Source organism: Apodemus sylvaticus, chromosome X (genome assembly GCF_947179515.1).
Source record: "Apodemus sylvaticus chromosome X, mApoSyl1.1, whole genome shotgun sequence".
NCBI classification, from domain to species: Eukaryota; Metazoa; Chordata; class Mammalia; order Rodentia; family Muridae; genus Apodemus; species Apodemus sylvaticus.
In genome coordinates, this window is record NC_067495.1 from 146,858,480 (window position 1) to 146,865,197 (window position 6,718).

Here is a 6,718-nt window from a genome sequence, read left to right on the forward strand (position 1 = left end):
TGAGGAATTCCCCATCTACCCTGATCCTACTCAGGTTGTGAATGTAATTGTCACCTTTAGGGAACCTGAGAGGATCCTCCTTTCTCCGAGGCTATTCTAGCACATCTGGGAAATCAGAAGGACCGGTGAGACCAGGCCTGGCACTGGTAGATGTGCTGAGAGCTGGTGGGTGGTGTTGCAGTGGGAGGATGAGAAGGCCTGTGCTCCCCACAGCCCCATAACATGTCAGGCAGAGATGGGGAAATCCACATGCTGGGACGCTCAATGCTTTGCACCCAGGACGAGGGTCTGATGGTCTACCCATCGGGACTGCTTGTACATGGGTCAGACATGTCAAGACCCTGGTGCAGTACTTCCTGTGAGGGGAACCACAGCAAAAGGTGGGAGGCTGTTATTTCCATTACAGCGTTCTTCCTGTCCCCTTGGCCCTGGGGTGGTGGTACTGTTACAGTTCTGGTATACAGGACATACCAGAGGATGTGTGGTACAGCAGGACACAGGATAGCTAACTGGCCATGGTGAAATGTCAGAAATAAATGTCATTAAATCCCCCAGCTTGTTGGACACCTGTTAAAATCTGGGGGCCACATCCTTCTGTTAACTTGGTTTTAACACATGCTGGACAGAATATGCAGCTTGGGGAACACTTTGCTATTGCTGATGGGAGTGGAAATTTGTACAGCCAGTCTGAAAACCAATTTTGTAATTTCTTAGAACAGCAGGAATAGATCTACCTACAAACCCATGTATACAGCTCCACAATTGGCTGGAGACCTCTCTGGAGCTCAAGACAAGAGAACCTGCAGAGGTGAGCACACCCTGTTGGAGTCACATGGCCTGCTCTTGCTTGGGGTAGCACAGAATATTTCTGTGCCAACAAGTGGCAAACCAAAGTGTTGGGCAAGAATCCACTAGAAATTTAAGATTATTAGCCTGAGAGTTAGTTTCATTTTTTTTTAAAGTGAGTAACTGGGTAGTACTGAGATGAGTCATGTTGACTCAAGTGTGGGAAGGTGTGGTGGGAGTTGGGGAGGGATTGAAAGAAAGAAAGCATGCTCTGAGATCCCCTGCTGTGGGGATTGCAGGCTGCTCTGAGTCAGGAGAAGGAGAATGGAAGTTGCCTATTTCTTAGGGTAGAGATGGTTTGAACTGGGAATTTATAAAATTGGGATTATTTGCTTTTTGGAAAGGTTTATAAACAGATTTTGTGCAAATCACGTGGGGATTTTTCACCTGTGGTTCTGAACTAGGATAGGGAAAATTAGTTACTAGCTCCAAGTAGAGAGGGCAGTAATCATTACCTGCTATAAGAGGTATTAACAAATGTCTGTAGCTCTAGGCAGAGAGCTGAACAGATACATGGTATAACAAGATGGCTGCTCCAGGCAGAGAGCTTAACAAGTAAAAACCACCTGCTTCCTATAGGCAGATACTAGTGAGAGTTTGAATTAGTTGTTTTAAAGATCTTATAAAGATATATTGATCTAATACTCCTCACATGATATTCAAATTATGTCTAACGTGGACTCCACAGAAATCTTGGGTTATTATCCTGCATGGCAAAATAGAAAAAGCCTAAGAATAGGCACATATAGTATTTTAGTTTACTTCATTTGTTTTGGATTGTTTTAATATTCAAAATGGGTGTGATTTTGAGTTTTATGGTTATATTATTCCTCTGGGAGAGAGGTCAATATAAAGGTTTTTCTGGTTACTGGCTCAAGCATATGCTGTTTTGGGAGAAAGGTTTTTTCTTTGTCTTTTTTTTTTTTTTTTTTTTTTTTTTAGAAAGGTAATTACTGTCTATACATCTTCCAGAGTAATATGAATCAGATTTGATAGAGGAAGACCCCCTGAAGAACTAGATTCCAGAGAATCAAACAAAAAAGTTATCTTTTGTTTTTGTTTGTTTGTTTGGTTGGTTTTGGTTTTTTCGAGACAGGGTTTCTCTGTGTAGCACTGGCTGTCCTGGAATTCACTCTGTAGACCAGGCTGGCCTCGAACTCAGAAATTCGCCTGCCTCTGCCTCCCATGTGCTGGGATTAAGGGTGTGTGCCACCACTGCCCAGCACCAAAAAAGTTATCTTGATGATACTAAAATTTTGTTTTGAGATTTGTATATTACAGAATATACAGCCTTGGTGAGTCTTCTTGTCAGACCTGCTTGAATTCCTGATGTCTTGGACTTTCAGCCTGATCACAACACGGACATCAGAGACTAAAATACTTATTGGTGTACCCTTCCCCCCTTCAAAGTTATCTCAATGCCCACATTCAGCTTGAAGAGGTTATGAAGAGTGGTCGCCACAACTCCTGGGCTTTGGGGCTGGAGGTGGTTGTTCTAGGGAATGTAGAAATGGTCATAGTTGGAACAGGGAGGTAATAGCTACAATTGATTGTATAGCCATAATCTCATTTTGTAGAAATCTTTATAATTGTTACTAAGTGGAAGTCATAATTTCTTATTTTGGTACAGGATTTATTTTGATACAAAATCAAGGTTTCCATTGGTATAAATGTCTTCATTCTATGCAAAATTGTATAAGTACAAGGCATGGACCCAGTACTTCTATAAATGCCATTACAAGCTGATCTGAGATGTTTAAGACCGTGAGTTATGGGCCAAATAGCAAATTCATAGCTCTGAGTTTATTGTTAGTAAAATACTTTAGATATTTTACTTAGAAATACCTGAGGATAATTAACAGACAACAGTCCAGATTACTTTACATAGATAGTTGATTTTCAAAAACGTTAGAAATCCACACAATATGACATTTAATGTTATTTATTCACTTGTTGTTGAGACAACTCTGCTCCTAACAGCTTCTTTGAATTCATGGATCCAAAGAAGCAGCTGAGCATTTATACTTCCAGGTGAGGCAGTACATTGTGGCTAGGTGGCCACTGGGCAGAAATGGCCAGTCTCTCCTGCAGGTCTGTACTGTCCTCGAAAGGATACAATTTACAGGTTAGGACAGCTTAGTTCTGACAAGATAGAATAGGCTAGTCCTTAACTATTCCTGTTTTTCAAAGTTCTGTCAGATTATCGTGGGCCAGAAGGCTGAAGACTGATGCTCCAACTTCCTGACTTACTGGGGCTGTTATACGTAGGCAGCTGTCTCTACAACTTGTCTCAGTTCTGGAAGCTGTCTGTGTCAGGCTTCCTATATTTTCAGATAATGTTGGTAGTTCTCACATTTCTGACAGGATTGAAAGACTACTTATAGTCTCATAGCCAACCCAGACTATTTAGCATTCAGTCACATTTGAGAGGATTGTAATAGTTGTACTCAATTTATATTGGAGAGAAAAGGTATTTTTTTAATTCGAACAGAAATGGTGATATGTAGCAATATTTTCCCTGTCCAATTAATTTAAATATTAATACAACAGAAGCCTGAGATTGGACAGGGAAAAGGGAGGCAGAGCTAAGAGTTGCAGGAACATGGAGTGAGACAAGAGAAGAGGAAGTGGAAAATGGATGATGAACAAGATGATTCAGATTCCGTGTGGCTTTAAATAGCCACAGGTGGCTATAATATAATATAGGGATAGAATAATTGGGAAAACTTGTCTAATCTGGGTGGGCAGCTTGTATCATTTTCAACTGGCTCTGAAATTATTGTGTGGGCATCTTGTGAATTGAGAATTTATATATAAATCCGACTGATTAATTAATTATAAGCTTCTAGAGTTTTGATTTTACTAGATTACTGGGAATGTTGACAGCTAAATTCAAGGTGGGCAGTCATGGTAGTGACCCACCAAAGGAACTTAGCAAGTCATGTGGGGATGTCTCAGAAGCCCCGATGACAGCATCCTGCTGGAACCCTGTGGCCCACAGGTGCTTAGCGTAGTGCGGGATATTGCCATTTTTTTTAATTTTTCCCAATACATACAACTCCAAGGTATATACCCAAAAGATGGTCCACCATCCTACAAGGACACTTGCTCTACTTTTTTCATAGCATCCTTATTAGTAATACCTAGAACCTGGAAACAACCCAGATGTCTCTCAACTGAAAAATGACTAAAGGAAATGTGATACATCTACACAATGGAATACACTATACAACTATTAAAAATCAAGATATTATGAATTTTGCAGGCAAGTGGATGGAACTAGAAAATTATAATCCTGAGTGAAGTAACTCAGGTCCAAAAGGACATGCATGGTATGGACTCACTAATAAGTGGATATTAGCCATAAAATACAGGACACCCATGCTACACTCCACAGAACCAAAGAAGTCAAATAACAAAGACTGTACAAAGGATGATAGTGGAATTTTCCTAACAAGAGGAAATGAAATAGTTATTGGGCATGAAAAGAGGAAGGGAACTAGGTGGGAGAGGGCATGGAAGGGAAAGGGGTGGAACAGTATCAGAATCAGTGAAAGCAAGGAAGAGAGAATCTAAATTGGTCTTGTGGGGGCAATTGCTGGATGTGACAAAGACTTGGCATGGAGGGAGGACCCTGGGATCTTTAGGGGCGACTCACACTGAGTTTCCTGTCACTGGCCAGTATAGAGTCTGAAGTGGCCACATCCTGTATTCAGGAAGAATTCACAGTGGAAAGATAAGGACAGTCTCTTTATACAACTGTGGGTGTCTTGGAACTTAATGTGTAGACCAGACTGGCCCAGAACTCACAGAGATCCACCTGCCTCTGCCTCCAGAGTACTGGGATTAAAGGCGTGTACCACTACACCTGGCCCAGCTTGCTTTTTGTAAGTGGATAAAGTCCTGGGGGTCTGAATCAATTCTCTAGTTGAAAGCACTTAGGGTTGGACTTTTGGTAACTTAAGGCAGGTCAGTTTTGGGCACTGACACCTTTGTGTCACCTGTCTGAAGACAATCTTTCCCCTGGGTATAGGTTGACTATCTTCAATAGATCCAAGAATACATGCTTTCTGTCACTTTTCACACTGAATTTAGTGGTAAAACTAGTGTTTAATTCCATACCCTTTCCACTTTGTTAATAAAACCCAGGGAAGAAGTCCTGGTTGCATGGTGATCTGGACTGTAAACAACCATTTCCTTCTCCGGATCTAGATCTCCTAATTTAAGTGTCATAATGCACTATGATTCTCTCCTCTGGGTCTCTGCTCTTCAGAAGTCTGTCATGGAGACCAATGTGATTACTGAGTACAAGTAGAGCTCAGGGCTGGGTATCTAGGACATTTGAGGCAGTCAAGGAAATTCCCTCTCTTGAAGACTGAATACTGAACTTTGAGATACCAATTATTTTGGTGTATTCAGTATTTTCATAGCAACTTGGCTTGTCAGAATAAAAGAACATAATAATGGTATATTTTGTCATGGTATTCAGAATAAGAATTCCCACATGGTCTTGTCATCCCCTAGAGGGAACTGCTAAAATTGCAATTGTGGGCCCATAGAAATGTGTCTCAGTTACAAGAATACCCAAGAATTCACCAAAAGTAGTATTTGGACTCTGAGCAACTTGCCTGGCCACTCTCCATGGAGCTTTTAAGAGAACCATATTACATGTTATTCAAGTTTGAGCTGACACGCTTGCTGTGTTCTTGATGTCTGCTTGGGGTGAAATCTCTAGGAAATAAAATGGTACTGGTTACTCTGTCCAGTGGCAGTTAACTTTTGTTAGCAGTGTAACCTCTAGTTTGCTAGAATGTTAAGTTGCATCTTTGTTCTTCAGCCTTCACTAGCTAGGTCCCACAGTGCACATTATGCAAGCTTCTCTGTGCTTTAGTTCTTCTGTATGTTGTTATCCACTGGGAAAGTCCTCAGGGTGAGACATTAGACATCATCTGGAGGATGGTCAGAGAAGGTGGATCAACATTTCTGAGAGAGGGTCATGGTGCTTCAGTAACTGAATGTTTCATCCAAGTTACTCATTCATAAGCCAGCTCATGTAATAATATCCATTTCTCAGTGGGTGTTAGAGAACATAATTACCACTTGTGAAATGCTTTCAAGTTTCCAAAAGAAAGATGATACATCACAGCAAAGTATGGTTCTCCCAATTGTGATCTTCTTAAGCTCCCTCCCCCGTGGCTTACTAACATAAAATTGCATGAAACTGGTTTTGTAACAAACTATGACTATTACCCATAATGATTCCAGATAAATGAATGTTTAAGGCATTGCTGTGTTCATGAAAACAACTCAAACTGGCTGGAATTGAATATGGTTAACTAAGTCCTCTGCTATGAGGTTGTATCACTCTTAGATTTGAAAAGCAAATAGAATCCTTAGAGCATTCTTTAAGGATTTACAGATTTGGCACCTAAAAGAACAACTAGCAACAACATTCTTTGTGCATCTAGCACACAGTAGGCTATGCATTGTGCATGGTCTCTGAATTTTCCAAACCAGGTGGAAAAGTAGATTTTTTTTAAATTTCTATTTTATAGAGGAGAAAATCTGAGCCTCAAAGATGTTAACTTGCCCAATGAGACAAACCTGGCAATTCTAAACAGTATGACTGTGAATGGATGAAGCCAGATCTGAAATGACCACCAAGTCTAGGCAGGAGTCACAGAGACTCTGAACTAGATTAGAATATTTAAGAATGAGTTCCACATCTCCATTTTGGGCATTCTGATGGGCAGACATGCTGTTAAGGACAGTGGAAACCCAAGATGAGAAGATGGCTGAGAGAGTAGATGACTGGGGCAGGGAATGTGAGGATTGGATGGTCAGCAAAATCTGGGTAGCTTGGGGCGTGGGA